The following is a 16134-nucleotide window of genomic DNA, read 5'->3' on the forward strand; positions in this document are numbered from 1 at the left end:
CTGATTTTCGATAAAGGAGCTAAAAGTATAAAATGGAAGAAAGAAAGCATCTTCAACAAATGGTGCTGGCACAACTGGATGTCATCTTGTAGAAGAATGAAAATAGACCCTTATCTATCACCGTGCACAAAACTCAAGTCCAAATGGATTAAAGACCTCAATATCAGCCCGAACACACTGAACCTGATAGAAGAGAAAGTGGGAAGTACCCTACAGGAGCTGGGCACAGGAGATCGCTTCCTATGTATAACCCCAGAAGCACAGACATTAAGGGCAACATTGAATAAATGGGACCTACTTAAACTGAGAAGCTTCTGTAAAGCAAAGGACATAGTCAATAAGACACAAAGGCAACCTACTGATTGGGAGAAGATCTTCACCAACCCCACAACAGACAAAGGTCTGATCTCCAAAATATATAGAGAACTCAAGAAACTAGACTTTAAAATGCTAATTAACCCAATTAAAAAATGGGGCACTGAACTGAACAGAGAATTCTCAGCAGAGGAAGTTCAAATGGCCAAAAGACACTTAAAGTCGTGCTCAACTTCCTTAGCAATCAGGGAAATGCAAATCAAAAACAACTTTGAGATATCATCTTACACCTGTCAGAATGGCTAAAGTCAAAAAACACCAAGGATAACCTTTGCTGGAGAGGCTGTGGAGGAACGGGTACCCTCATCCATTGCTGGTGGGAATGCCATCTTGTGCAACCACTGTGGAAGTCAGTGTTTCGGTTTCTCAGGAAATTCGGGATCAACTTACCCCTGGACCCAGCAATACCACTCCTGGGAATATACCCAAGAGATGCTCTATCATATGACAAAAGCATTTGTTCAACTATGTTCATAGCAGTATTATTTGTAATAGCCAGAACCTGGGAAACAACCTAGATGCCCTTCAATGGAAGAATGGATGAAGAAAGTATGGAATATATACACGCTAGAGTACTACGCTGCGGTAAAAAACAATGACTTCTCGAATTTTGCAGGCAAATGGATGGAAATAGAAAACACTATCCTGAGTGAGGTGTCCCCAGACCCAAAAAGATGAACATGGGATGTACTCGCTCATAATTGGTTTCTAGCCATAAATTAGGGCCACGGAGACTACAATAGGTGAACCTAAAGAAGCTAAGTAAGAAGAACCTTCATCTGGTGATGGATGGAGACAGAGACAGAGACCCACACTGGAGCACTGGACTGAGCTCCCAAGGTCCCAATGAGGAGCAGAAGGAGGGAGAACATGAGCAAAGAAGTCGGGACCACGAGGCGTGCACCCACCCACTGAGACAGTGGAGCTGATCTACTGGGAGCTCACCAAGGCCAGCTGGACTGTGACTGAAAAAGCATGGGATAAAGCCAGACTCTCTGAACATGGCGAACAATGAGGGCTGATGAGACGCCAAGGACAATGGCACGGGGTTTTGATCCTACTTAATGTGCTGGCTTTGTGGAAGCCTAGCCAGTTTGAATGTTCACCTTCCTAGATATGGACGGAGGGGGGAGGACCTAGGACTTGCCACAGGGCAGGGAACCTGGACTGCTCTGTGGACTGGAGAGGGAGGGGGAGAGGAGTGGGGGGAGGGGTAGAAGGGTGGGAGGAGGGGGAGAAGGGTGGGAGGAGGGGGAGGGAGATGGGAGGCTGGGAGGAGGTGGAAACTTGTTTTTTGTTTATGTTTTTTTTCTTCTTTTCTTAATAAAAAAATTATTAAAAAAAAAAAAAAAAAAAAAAAAAAAAAAAAAAAACCATGATGGGGATACCCACAGAAACAGCTGACCTGAGCTAGAGCTCACTGACTCTAGACTCATACGGGAAGGGGGCGGGGAGGGAACCTGCATAGGACCAAACTAGGTCCACCAAATGTGGGATACAGTTGTGAGGCTTGGGCAGTCTGTGAGGCCACTGGCAGTGGGACCAGGATTTATCTCTAACGCTTGAACTGGCATCTTGGAGTGCTTTCTTTTTGGAGGGAAACCCTTGCCCACCCTAGATAGAGGTCAAGAGTGTTGATCTTGCCAAGTGAAGTGTCAGTCTTTGTTGACTCCCCATGGGAAGCCTTACCCTTTCTAAGGAGTGGATGGGGGTGTGGTGGAGGGAGGGAAGAGTGGGGTGGGAGGAAGTAAGGGAGTGGGAACAGGTATAACTATGTAAAATGAAAAAGAATTGTATCTAATAATGCTTAATTAAAAAAAGAAAAAAATTAAAAGTGCCTCCCACTGCCAATTTCCCAAATTAGTCTAATTCCTAATTGTATTCTAAATACTTGTATTTATATCCACTGATACATGCAGCTCTCTCCTTGTCAAGAGCTTCTTTTTTGTAGCAAATAGAGACTTGTAGCAAATAAAGACTTTGTAGCAAATAGAAAGTCTCAACTAGTCAAAATGCAGAGAACAACTGTGTAGTTCCCAGTCCCAAGGAAAACATTTACAACACAGTTCCTGCATTTAAGCTCAACATAAAGGAGGGAACAAGCAGAAAAATTGCAAGAGCCAGGTGACCAGGAAGTCTGCTGTAAGATTGAGTCTTCCACCTTCACCGATGACTCCTGGACAACATAACTGCTTAAACAAGACCTGCACAGTGGCAACAATAAATGTGCTAACCTGGAAGGGGGAACTCTCACCAGGACCCACCCCTAGGTTAAAAGCTACAAGCAACCAATTGATGTGGTATTCCCCTCTCTACACTATGAATATGTTTTATTACCATCAGTTAATAAAGAAGCTGCTTTGGCCTATGGTATGGCAGAATATAACCAGGCTAGAATAGATATATAGAGAGAGTAGGCAGAGTCAGGGGGATGTCATGTAGCTGCCAAAGGAGAAAAATGCCACCACTGCCAGAACATTACTGGTAGGACACAGCCTTGTGGTAATATAGAGATTAATATAAATGGGTTAATTTAAAATATGAGTCAGTTCATAGGAATCCTGAGCTAATAGGCCTAAAAGTGTTGCAATTTAATATAGTTTCTGTGTGATTTTTTGGGGTCTGGGTGGCCAGGAAACACACAAGCAGTCTCCAGTTACAACTAATGACTGTTGAGAGAGAGACTTAGTCTTGCTCGGTGTCCTAGCCAGGGTTCCTATTACTGTGATGAAACACCATGATCAAAAGCAAGTTGGGGAGGAAAGGGTTTGTTTGACATTCACTTAGTCTACATCACAGTTCATCACTGAAGAAAGTCAGGACAGGAAATGAAGCAGGGCAGGAACCTGGAGACAGAAGCTGATGCAGAGACCACAGAGGGGTGCTGCTTATTGGCTTTCTCCCCATGGCTTGCTCAGCCTGCTTTCTTAGGGAACCCAGGACCACCAGCTCAGGGATGGCACCACCTGCTATGGGCTGAGCCCTCCCCAGTCAATCACTAATTAAGAAAATGACTTACAGCTTGCTCTTCTAGAGATATTTTCTCAGTAGAGGCGCCATTCTTCCAGATGACCCTAGTTTGTATCAAGTTGATCTAAAAGTAGCCTGCACACTATCTCTCCCTGCATATGTGAAAATGCCTCTGCTTATTTCCTTATTTGTAAAATTTACATAACTGTTCCTGTCAATCTCATAAGCTCCAGTGAGAATTTAAGACAGTTTTTAAAAACTTTGTAAATTATCTTGCCAAGTCGAAAAGAGATGCATTCCTGTCATTATTTTCTCTTAAGGCAATAAAAGATTAAATTGAATGCAGAAAAAAAAAAAAAAAAAAAAAAAAAAAAAAAAAAAAAAAATAGTAATCAAAAGAGAGTTTTCAGTGATTTTGTTAATATAAAATAAAACTTTCCGATAAAAATTATTATTATAGCTAAAGAATAGCATATTTAATGATAAATGGTAAGCTCTCAGAAAGATAAAACAGTTATAAACGTATACATAAAACAGGGCCCTAAAGTATACAGAGAAGATGAATAAACAGTTCAATATAATAATAATTGGAGAGCTTAATGCCTTACTTTCAATAATGCATTGCACAACTAGAAAGGAGACCAGCAAAGAAATGGAATAATTGAACAACACTGTAAAAAGAAAAAAAAGCTAGACATAAGAGAGGTCTACCCAACAACAGAACACAAAAACTTCTAAAGTTAACTTGAAATGTTCTCTGGAGTAAATCATGTAACAAGCTGCATGAAAACCCTGTTGAACTTCAAATTATAGTATTAAGAATTGTCACAAGTACTCACTCATAGGTGGTTTTTTTAAACATAAAGCAAAGAAAATCAGCCCACAAATCACCATCCCAGAGAACCTAGACAACAAAGAGGACCGTAAGAAAAAACATACATAGATCTAATCTACATAGGAAGTAGAAAAAGACAAGATCTCCTGAGAAAATTAGGAGTATGGGGGACCTTGGGCGAGGGTTGGAGAGAAGGGGAGAAGTAGGGAGGGGAGCAGAGGAAAAATGTAGAGCTCAATAAAAATCAATAAAAAAAGAAAGTAAAAATTTAACCTATAGAGTGGGCAATGCATTTTCAAACCATGAATCTAATAAGAGTTTTTAGGAAAGATATGTAAATTCTTGGAATCTTATAATAAAGAGACAAATAAGCATGTTTAAATATTTCTCCAAAGCAAATGAACAAATAGTTGTTAAAATCACTCATGTCCATGGAAATTTAGGTCAAGGCTTCAGTGAGCTATCATGTCATACTGATTAGAAGGACAATAACAGTAATAGCAACAGTAATGAAGCAATAAGTGTTAGCAAAAATGTTGGAAAAGCAAAACTGCCATGCGCTGCTGGTGGAAATATACACAGGTATAACTGACTTTGCAAGTCATCCTAATACCCTATCACAATGTGCAGTCAGGCATTATAGATGTTGATAACTTCATTCTTAGATATTTATTCATTGGAATCAAAATATATGGGCACATGAAAATCTGAATCGGAATATGTATAGCAGCATTATTTATATTGGGCAAAAGTAGGAACAAAAACAAATGTTTATCAAATGATGAACAGATACATATATCAAGGTATTTCTATATAAAGAATTGCGCATTACTGTTAAAAATCATTCAACCTTGAAAACTTTGTGTTAAGAGAGTCAGTCATGAACATCACATACTGTAGGATTATATTTACATCAAATTTCCAGAACTGACCAATTCATAGAGGCCCCAGGGTGGATTCAGTTCACAGAGGCTGCAGGGGAGAGAGAATGTGGAAAGACTGCTAAGAGTATAAGGTTGTGACTTTAAGATTATAAAACTACCCTGGAACTGGATAGTGCTGAGAGTTGTCCAACTCCATAAGTATACTGAGATTGATCAAATTCTACACTTTTAAACAGACATTTTGGTACAACCATTATATCTCAATGATATTGGTAAAGACACAAAATATTGTTTCCCTTCTTCCATGTTCCTTTATTACTCTATATTAATCTCATTTGTGAATTTTTTTCAAATTAATTTCAATAACCATGTTGTTGTCACTACCTTAAGGGATAATCTGTGGCCTACAACTAATTTGGCTATGCAGTGTATACATATTACATACCGTGCACTGTGCTGCACACATAACATGGAACAGATTCCATAATCTATACAACTACTGATAAGAAGATACTATAATGCCATCCCGTAAGTGAGAAACTGTAATGCTTGCTCAGTAAATATTATATGGATAGTACAGGTAGCAGTGGGTTAAGGAACTAATGAATATTGGGCTTTGTTTTTTTACACTGGACTTTTTCTCTTCAACTCAGTTGTAAGTTTCCAGAGACTGTTCAAATACCACAAACATCTAGTCAAAGTAAGTTTACAAAATAGAATATTTTAAATGGAGCAGAGGGTCTTAAGCACCCAAGCATTACCAAGACCTCTGAAGGACACCAGACAATCCTAGCCCTAATGCAACAGAATGTTGTTCTGCACAGCTTTGAAACTATATGGATCGGAAGAATCATCACGTTACACACTGACTGCTTCTTCATGGCCTCAGTGCTGTGTACAAAGAATACCTTTCAACAGCTTAGTTGGGAAGATAGCAAGAAAAGTCATCTCTTAAATATGTCTTGGAGAACAGTTCGCTTTCATCTGACCTGATCACACTTCTTACGTGGTAATGCTCCACTCTCTTCTTCCTCCCTGTCGAGGCCCACCTATTTTTTTGTTTTGTTTTGTTTTATTGAGCTATATATTTGTAGGAATAAGGCTGCTTGTTGGTTCCAAGCAGCTGAGCCCTGAAATAACCACACAGAAACTATATCTTTTTAAATCACTGCTTGGCCCTTTAGCTCTAGCTTCTTACTGACTGACTCTTACATATTAATTTAACCCATTTCTATTCATCTGTGTATCACCACATGCCTGTGGCTTACCCGCTAAAGTTCTGTCTGGCTCCAGCGGGGCTACACGGCTTCTCTCTGACTCTGCCCTTCTTTCTCCCAGCATTCAGTTTAGTTTTCCCCGCCTAGCTCTGTTCTACCCTATCAGGCCAAGATAGTTTTCTTTATTCATTAAGCAATCATATTCACAGAGTACAGATGGAAATCCCACATCATATATTTTTTTCTGCACCCCTCCCTTTCTCCCTCCTGCTCTTCTACCCTCTCCCCTCAGCCTCACACTCTCAATTTACTCAGGAGATCTTATCGTTTTCTATTTCCCATGTAGATTAAATTCATGTATGTCTCTCTCTTAGGGTCTTCTTTGTTGTTTAGGTTCTTCAGGGTTGTGAATTGTAGGCTAGTTTTTCTTTGCTATATGTCTAAAAGCCACTTATAAGTGAGTACATATTATATTTGTCTTTCTGGGTCTGGTTACTTCACCCAATATGATGTTTTCTAGATCTAACCATTTGCCTGCATATTTCAATATGTCATTATTTTTTCCACTGTGTAGTACTCCATTGTGTAAAAGTACCACATCTTCTTTATCCATTCTTCAGGAAAGGGGCACCTAGGTTGTTCCAGGTTCTGGCTATTACAAATAATGCTTTTATGAACATAGTTGAGCACATGTCCTTGTGGTATGATTGAGCTTGGTCTTGAGATAGGTTGTTTCCTAATTTTCTGAGAAATTGCCATACTGATTTCCAAAGTTGCTGTACCAGTTTTCACTCCCACCAGCAATGAAGTAGTGTTCCCATTACCACACATCCTCTCCATCATAAGTTGTCATCAGTGTTTTTGACCTTGGCCATTCTGACAGGTATAAGATGGGATCTCTGAGCTGTTTTGATTTGCATTTCTCTGATGGCTAAGGATGTTGAGCATTTCCTTAAGTGTCTTTCAGCCATTTTAGATTCCTCTGTTGAGAGTTCTCTTTTTGTAATAACTGCTTGTCCTCAGAGAAAACAGCTGAAGCTTCCCTTTGCCAGAAACATGAAAACTCAGATTTCTTTCTCTCTCTCTCTCTCTCTCTCTCTCTCTCTCTCTCTCTCTCTCTCTCTCTCTCTCTCTCTCTCTTTTTTGATTTTTTGAGACAGGGTTTCTCCGTAGCTTTTGGTTCCTGTCCTGGAACTAGCTCTTCTAGACCAGGCTGGCCTCGAACTCACAGAGATCTGCCTGCCTCTGCCTTCCGGGTGCGAAAACCCAGATTTCTTAAAGTTATACTTACTTGTTGTCTCATTCATTTATTCACAGAATCAAAACAGAAAAGTTTTAACCAAACACTAATTTGAGGTCAATGCATATGCTAAGGACCAAGGATAGAGTGGTGAAGGAAACAAGTCCTGGCTACTCACAAGGAACTATAGAGCCAAGTGGACCAGCAAATACCCTGGGCCTGTATGAAAGACTGTGTGTCTAGTTCTCCTCATCTTACGGTCACAAACCATTTTGACTGAGCCTCATCTTCCTTCAGAGATGGTGTTAACTAAACTAAGGACACAGAGAGTAAGATATCTAGTCACTACTAGGAACTAGAACCAGAAGCAAAGCCCTAAAGCAGAGTGAACATGGCCTGCATGCGTAGTCAAAATTTGTGGTTTCTTAGGCCCAACTAGGTAGTTCATTGCCTGGTTAAGTGGCTTAATGTCTCTGCCTTCTTTTCCTCATCGGACGTGAATGAAAATATTTGTGGGAGGAATGTTGGACTTAGCAGTGTCTGAAATTATTTGTTTCAACTTTCTGTACTTGTTTTGTATACCACCCATACAAGTGGAAACCTTAAGATAGTCAGGAATTTTTATCTGACATGTTTGCCACTGTATTCTCATTTTAATGGTGCCTGGCTTATGGAGAGGACAAATAAAATTTCATTAACAGAATGAATGAGAATAAATGTTCAAGTATTTTTTTATTGGTGAAGTGCTATAAACCATTGTTGCCAATTCTTTCAAATAAAAGTTTCTAATGAAACCCCTTGTTTTCCATGTACAATGATGCAGTCTGCTACATTGGCAGGACTTCACATTGTAACCTTGCTTCTTTCTGTTCTATTTTAAAGGGACATTTAACCTCCTCAGGCTTATTTTGTCGCATCTCTTTGACTCATCAGTTGGTTCTACAGATGCCATGACTACACATTATGTACTTGCACTGACTTACAAATACAGGTTTTAGAAAATGAGAAAACTGAGGATCAGGAAACAAGACAACTGGTCACGTGGTGGGAAATTCCTAGTGCCTTATAATTTGTAATGTGTATAGTTAGGCAGATTCTACAGTAGAAACAGATGGAGAGGAGACCCTGCCCATAAGGGGAAAACAGGCTCTCTGTAGCAGCAGTTTGTCTCTTTATTTTGGGGCTGATGAAACCATGAAGGCAGCATGCCAGGGGCCACATGATCACTTTACAGAATGGAAACTGCTTGTTCACCAAGTTAAACTGTTTGTTTTTGTTTATTTAACAATGACAGGTCACCAGCTCCAAGCCACTTCCCTAGTACCTAGTTCTGAAACACCAAGATGACATGGGTACTTTCTTAGGTTTTATACTATTTTAAATTCTGTTCACCTTTGTGTCTCTTGTAATTTACAAAGAGAGATGGTTATTTGGAAGAGCACAGAAAGTATTTATTCTCCATTTCTACCAAGGGAGAGAAATAAATAATCTGAGAAATATGGCTTAGCTATGAGTGGGAATTTCATGGCCAAGACTGAGACTAGATGGATATTATAGAATCTTTGGTGTTTGATATGATTTAGTAGCATTTTAATGTAGGACTCAAAAGTTGTTCAGGGGCTGCCTTAGTCCTCACACTTAGGTGCTGTTTGAAAGATAGCACGGCTGTCCCTGCTGATAGAAGTTTCTGTCCTGCCCAATCCCACAGCCATTCAGTCCCAAAAAAAACACACAAAGTTCTACATTAATCATAAATTGGTTGGCCTATAACTCAAGCTTCTTATTAACTCTTATAACTTATATTAGCTCATAATTCTTGTCTATATTAGCCACATGGCTTGGCACCTTTTTCAGTGAGGCAGTCTCATCTTGCTTCCTCTCTGTCTGGCTGATGACTGCCGACCTACTCTTTACTCTTCCCAGAATTCTCCTGTTCTTGTTGCCCAGCCTCTACTTCCTGCCTGGTTGCCCCCACCTACACCTTATACCTGGCTACTGGCCAATCAGTGTTTTATTAAAACACAAGTGACAGGATATAGACCATTTTCCCACAGCATGTCCCTAAATAAGCACTTTTCTATTCCTTGAGAGAAAAAGGAAAAAAGAGAAGCAGCAGCATTTGGTCAGATGCTGGGTAGAAAGCAGACATTTGCATAGGTTATGTGATCTAGAGATAGCGGTTTTTTGAAAGAGCTCTACTGCACAAATGAGGACAAGAGCATGCTGTTTCTGAGGAAATCGAATCAGAGGAGGCTTCCTGGAGGAGGTGTTGGCCTCATCCACTGAGGCCTACATAATGGCATAATGTTATGAAAGAGACAGTGGGTCAAGGGCAGGGTGAAGTGTTGCAGTTAGAAGGAGTGACCGTGTAAGTAAAAGCAGAAGTGCTTGTAATGGCAGTTGCATGAGGAAGTGCAGTGTCTTCACACCCCTGAAAGATCATATGGAAGAGGTTTTGGAAGGGGCGAACCTGAGAACTAGAATTAAGCTTGAATTTATGTGCTATAGACCATGTGGTTTTCACTTAGGCATTTAATAAAATGACAGACACTCAGGTTTGACCTGTAACTCTCGACTGAGAAGAATCTGAACTCAGTAATGATATCATTAATAAGCTCCCCTTGTGATGTAGCAATGAGTTAGAGCCACTCACATGAGTCATTGAGAGCTGTTAGAGTACATAGTTACAGAAGCAGATATTTTCGAGAGAATGCCACTGGGGTCCTGGGTGAGGATCAGGCAAGAAGCAGAAAGACTTGAATAAAGCAGTTACAGTTATTTTGAAGGCAAAGCTGAGTGCCTTTGGTGACTATTTCGGCTGTAAAATTAACAGATATTAGTCACTGATCAACTGATAGGAATGGTGGCAGGTGGGTTGCATTGAGGATGTGGAGTACATGAAGTCCAAAATGACTCAAATTTTCTGGGTTGAGTCACCATAGATTGCTACAGAGACTACAGCCTAATGGGTAACTTTGGAATCAGAAAGACTTGAGAGTTCAAAGTATAGGGCAACCATTTACTGCTTGTGTGTCTTGGGCAGAATCATCCATGAGCTGTAGCTCGCTGATTTGTTCTGAAGATTAAAAAGAGATGATGTTTCAAAGTCTTCCAGCTGGTTCTTACAGGCACCTATTAAATGTCAGGTGTTACTATCGTGTTATTTATTGTAATGTATCCTGGAGTGAAATGCTGTCAGGGATTTTTAATCACTGCCAATAATCCCCCTTCCCACAATAAAAATAAGTCTGTTATTTGTGGGAACAGGATACTTTCCTTGTGTTGGAGTTTAAGAGATCAAAGTAACTTCTGTTCTGTTGTGGTTCAGTGATACAATAGACTTATTTTCCTAGCTCCTGTGCGTTCTTTGAGCCAACATGAAGTGCCCAACCTTGGCTTCCTGGTTTAAAATTGAGATTGAAATCTAATCAACATTTCATTGTTAACAAATTGTGACTGCTCACATGGTGCTGTCTGTCTTCTTTAAGTTTCAGTGGCACAGAGACATGTGGCTGAACATTTTTCGCACTTTGTATGCCACGTTATCTGTGTTTCCCTGCCTCAGACAATGTCTAGTATCTCTACTGACTGCTGCTAAGTAGTGTCTGGCATAGGAGGCTGCATAATTGCTGTACAGTATGAGATTCTATAGACTATTTTCAAGGGGAAGTTGAAATGGGATGGTGAAAACAGGTAGAAGTTAAAATGTATTTGGGGTATGCAGGGCCCTTTCTCATGTATTGTCTGATGTAATTGCCACAATAAGCTTCTGAGTTTAGAATACTATGCTCCTCATTTTATAGTTAAAGAAACTAATCACATGACTAGTGATCAGGAATAGTGGCATTCAAGCTCAGAACTCTCTGTTCCTTAGACTTTACTCTTTTCTCCTTCAATGCTACTACCACTTTTTCAAAATGTACTGAAGTTTGTGCTTCATTTGCCTTATCTGTGGATTTAGGATCTGTGGAGGCATACTGTCATTCAGAACAAATGTTACAGACCAGAGTGGTCCCTGGATCACTATGCTTTGTGTCTGACACACACAAGGGAGATCAATCACTGTTAACTAAGTCCATCTGTCTTGGTAGCACTTACATTGCTTAATGCTATTAATATTTTTTAGAAATTCTCTGGGATATAGCTGAGTGACTACATTATGTGGGTTATCATACAGAGTTTTTTTGCAGGTTCCCTGTTTCTTACTCACAGAGAACTTAAATTTAAGACTATAGCTCTTACTCCAAAACAGAACGCTAGCATAGGAATTGTAACACCTAAATTCTAGTGGCAGGTCTGCTTCTGGATAGCTGTTTATACTCATCAATTCTCTGTCCCTTTCTGGGCCCAAAATTTTATAATAGGTGTAGACAGAGTTGAACAAGGTTCAGACATTTCTGGACATTAAAGCATTTGGGGAAATTTGGGGAAAAATGGGTGCTCAGTCCCCCCTGAAGTTTTCTAAATCAGAGTAAGAACATTGGTTAATTTGAGGAAGCTCCCATATGAGTTTACTGTGTGGGTAAGAGTTAAGATAGACTGGACTAAAAGATTTTTAGTTGTTATGCAGCGGTTTAGGGAGCCCATGCTATATAGCACAAGAAGAAATTATGAAATTTGTAGGCCTGTCTTAGGGCTTTTGCTGCTGTCATAAAACACCACAACTAAAAGCAACTTGGAGAGGAAAGGATTTATTTTTCTTACACTTCCAGGAAACAGTCCATCACTAAGGCAAGTCAGGGTAGGAACTTAAGTAAGGTAGGGACCTAGAGGCAGGAACTTAAGCAGAAGCCATGATCGACTATGATTCACTCACTTGCTCTCCATGCCTTCTTCAGCCTGTTTTCTTATATGCCACAGAACCACTTGGCCAGGGGTGGTACCACCCACAATCAACTGGAACTTCTTGAATCAATCACTAAATTAATAAAAAAAATGCCTCAAATCTTGCCTCCAGTTCAATCTCCTGTTCTCAGATTACTTTAGCCTATGTAAATCTGATATTCAAGCCACCCAACACACACACACACACACACACACACACACACACAAAAAAAAAAAAAAGCAAAAAAAAACCATTAAGTTAAAATCCTAGCTCTGCCCCTTACTGGCTATGTGATTTGAAGGCATCACCAAATGGGTCATGTTCCTCTGACTCCCTCATTTTAAAAATAGAGATAGCCTATCTAGCCTACAGTAATAATGGTGAGAATTAAGCACTTTTGCTGATTCATAGCACATAGCAAACCCCCTGCAAATCATCTTATTATTATTCAAAATTAAAATGAAAGATGTGAGAAACATTCTAGTCCAGAAAGATTTAACATGTAAGCTGAAATTAAGTGCTTTATTTTTAATTGATTGCATGCTTTCCATTTCCTGTTTCATTGGCAATGTATTCCGGAAATGAGCTATGGAAACAGATCTTGCCCTAAGATTTGATGACACTGCAGGAAACAATCTGGCTAATTCTACCATGGCCGATTGGCTATGATGGCTGGAAAACTGTTGGAAAAAAAATTGGCTCAAAGAAGACAGCAGATGTGGTTTGGGAAGTGCAAGGATATGACTATAATAAGCATTCATCTGTTCAGCCCCATTTCTAAGAGTAGTAACAGGAGAAACGGATAGATCTGTCAAATCGGCAAGATGTTGACATTACAGTCTTGCTGTCATCATTCCAGCTATCTTGATGTGTTTTTCAGTGCTTTAAGCTTTATGAAAATGGAAATAACCACAAAGACTGTAAATAGCTGATGCATAGTAGCAGGTAGTGTTTTTATTTACCTTTGTGTACTGTATAAAGCAGTTAGTATATATCAAGCTTAAGGCTTAATTACAGTTTAAAAGCATAGATACCACCGTCCGATCTCTAGATTCCACAGTAAAATATCCAACATCATAAACAGTGAACACACCCCTTTAAGCCAACCTGGCCCCTTCTACAGCATTTCCCTTGTAACATTTTGCACTTTTCTTAACCCTGATTGAGATTACAAAAACTCCCTGAATAAAGTCCAGTGCCTTTATCGTCCTTGCATAGCCATTATTCATCAAATTTATCTCATATAATGTGAGTTATTGAATAAAAATTAATAGATAAATACATGAGTGAAGAGTATGATAGACCTCTTTTCTTTAATGATATATTGTATGTGTAGATAAATTTCGTACCATGTACAATATAGTGCAATTTAGATATGAAAACATCCAGAGTGGCTGAATAAAGATATTTATATATCCACCCTGTCATAAAAACAATGAAAATATAAGCAAAATATATTAGACTCAACCTCTTCAGAACTCTGCAAATAAAACAGACAATATAAGGACATTTATTCAAAAATGCTGTAAGTTCTCATCATAATAGAAATAATTAGACATCCATAACAGAAAGATAATTGGAAAATTCACAAGTGAATGGAAATAAACAGCATACTCCCAAATAAATGTGGGGTCAAAGAAGTAAACACAGGTGAGATTAGATACCTAAACAAGATGCAAATGAAAATGTGACACACCTAAACCTTAGAGGGAGATTCAAATTATTTATTTGAACAGTGAAAGTAGAGGTGACTTTAGAAAACATGTTGAAAAAAGGATTAAGCATAATGTAGTAATGCATGCCAGAAGAATGCGCTAAAGGGGAAGGGAAACATCTGGAGAATCATGAGTTCCAGATTTGGTCTGCACCTTGTGTTGGGAGTATGGCTTAGCAATAGAGAACTTGTCTATCATGTATAAAGCCGTTGGATAAATATTGCATTTTAATCGATATTTTAAATTCATTAATTTATTTTGCATGCATGGGTAGTTTATCTGCATGTGTGCATGTTGTCCAAGCAGGTCCAAAGAGGACATCAGATCCCCTGGGATTAGAGTCATAGATGGTTGTAAGCCACCATATGGATGCTGGAAAGCAACCTTGACCCACTAGAAGACAAGGCAGTGCCCTAATAGCTGAACCATCTTTTCAACCCCTTTAATTTAGGTTTTTAAAAAGATTAACTACAAAATACTAGCAAATTGAGTCAACCAAAAAGTAAAACATAGTACAATCAATGACAAGAAAGAATTTATCACAAGGTCCCAGTGAGCTCCATTTTACAAATGAAATCAACTAATGTGATGTACCATATTAAAAATAAAAGACAAGATTATAGGTATGTAATTCAGTGGGAAGTACTTACTTAGCATGCATAAGATGTTGAATTCAACCTCTAGTAGTGTCAACAAAGCAAACTAAAATAATAAAAGATGAAAATACTAGAATTAAATAATTCTTAACAGATACAGAAAAAAATTATCTGAAGTTTAATGCCAACTTTTAATTAAACAGTCAGAAAACTAGGCATATAGATAACTTTCCTAACCTGATGGATGCTTTATGAAAGCTGCAAAGCTAATATCAGACTTAATAATCAGAGACTGAAATCTTCATATGTAAACTGGACACAATACAAAGAAGACTGACTGTTCTCTCCATTCGTATTTACCATTCAATTAGAGATGCTAATCACAGTGATTAGACCAGAAAAATAAGTAACAAGCATCATGATGAAAGAGAACGCAGTAAATTATCCCTAATCACAGATATCATAATTTTACAGAGACTAATTTTAAGAAATTCACAGTAAACTACTAGAAATAATCCAATGAGCTCAGCCAGGTTGCAGAATAAAAGACTGACATCTGAAACCTAACTGCATTTGCATGCTCTGGAAAGAATAATCAGAAAATGAAGAGGCAGATCATTTATTATCATCAAAATAGAAAAATACAAATAAGCAAAAGAAGTACAGGATGGTCCACTGAAAATCACAAAACACTGTAGAAAATAATTTTGAGTAGAAATAAATGAGAAAGCATCTCATGTTCATGTTTCAAAAGACTTCATAGTGTTGAGGTGTTAATAATTCCTAAAAAATGAAGGAACTCTCTAGCAAAATGTCAGCTAAGAATGAGGACAAAAATAGAATTTAAAAGGATGGTCAATATGATCAAACTCAATATATATAGGTATGGAAACTGTCACAGTGAAATCTACTTACTTGCATAGTGTGTTAATTATAATTTTAAAATCCTACCTGCCTTCTTATCAGAAGTTGAAAAACTGTCCATAAAGTTCTTAATAAAATATAAGAAGCATAGAACAGAAAAAAAACAGTCTTCAAAATAACAAATAAGGAAAATCCAAATCCTGACTGGAAACCCTACTATAAAGCTTTAAAAAATGTTTAAAATGAAATAATTTAAGGAAAATGAGGTGGGGAAAATTGAGATAAAAGTGGTTGGTTCTGGATCTCTCTCTCTCTCTCTCTCTCTCTCTCTCTCTCTCTCTCTCTCTCGTCTCTCTCTCTCTCTCTCTCCCTATCCCCTCTCTCTACTCTGAATGTTAGCCTCTTAAAATTATTTGATTTTAAAATTTATGTATAGGCAACAATTAACCAAACGGTAAAAAAAATAAAAAAGGGCGATGTTCACGATAGATAAGAACTCTATAAGTATCTGAAAATAAATCTCTACATTTATGGTCAACTGATTTTTAACAATGTTTGTCCAAACTTTGGTGGTGGATGGAGTATAACTCAGGTCTGACCGGTCACAAAGCCA

This window comes from Microtus oregoni, unplaced genomic scaffold (assembly GCF_018167655.1).
Source record: "Microtus oregoni isolate MIOR12 unplaced genomic scaffold, Mior012 000084F_ref0000050, whole genome shotgun sequence".
NCBI lineage: Eukaryota > Metazoa > Chordata > Mammalia > Rodentia > Cricetidae > Microtus > Microtus oregoni.